Raw genomic sequence first — 386 nt, 5'->3', positions numbered from 1 at the left:
GCCCAGGCCCAGAGTTCAGGCCCCACGACCGGACCCCCAAAAAAAAATTTCAGGGGCTTAGAAGGTGGTTCAGTGGTAGAGTGCTTGCCTTGCATTCATGAAGCCCTGGGTTTGATTCCTCAGCACCACATAAGCAGAAAAAGCCAAAAGTAGCACTATGGTTCAAGTTGTAGATCACTAGCCTTGAGTTGAAGACCTGAGGAACAGCGCCTAGGCCCAGAGTTCAGGCCGCACAACTGTTAAAAAAAAAAAAAAAACTTTTTCAAATAATTTTTTAGGAACTTTTAATTTCCTTTATTTTATTTATTTTTGGGGGGAGGGTCCGGTTGTGGGGCCTGAACTTTAGGCCTGGGCACTGTCCCTCAGCTCTTCAGCTCAAGGCTAGT

The sequence above is a fragment of the Dipodomys ordii genome, unplaced genomic scaffold (assembly GCF_000151885.1).
Source record: "Dipodomys ordii isolate 6190 unplaced genomic scaffold, Dord_2.0 Scaffold68, whole genome shotgun sequence".
NCBI classification, from domain to species: domain Eukaryota; kingdom Metazoa; phylum Chordata; class Mammalia; order Rodentia; family Heteromyidae; genus Dipodomys; species Dipodomys ordii.
Note: the sequence above shows the minus strand (reverse complement) of the source record.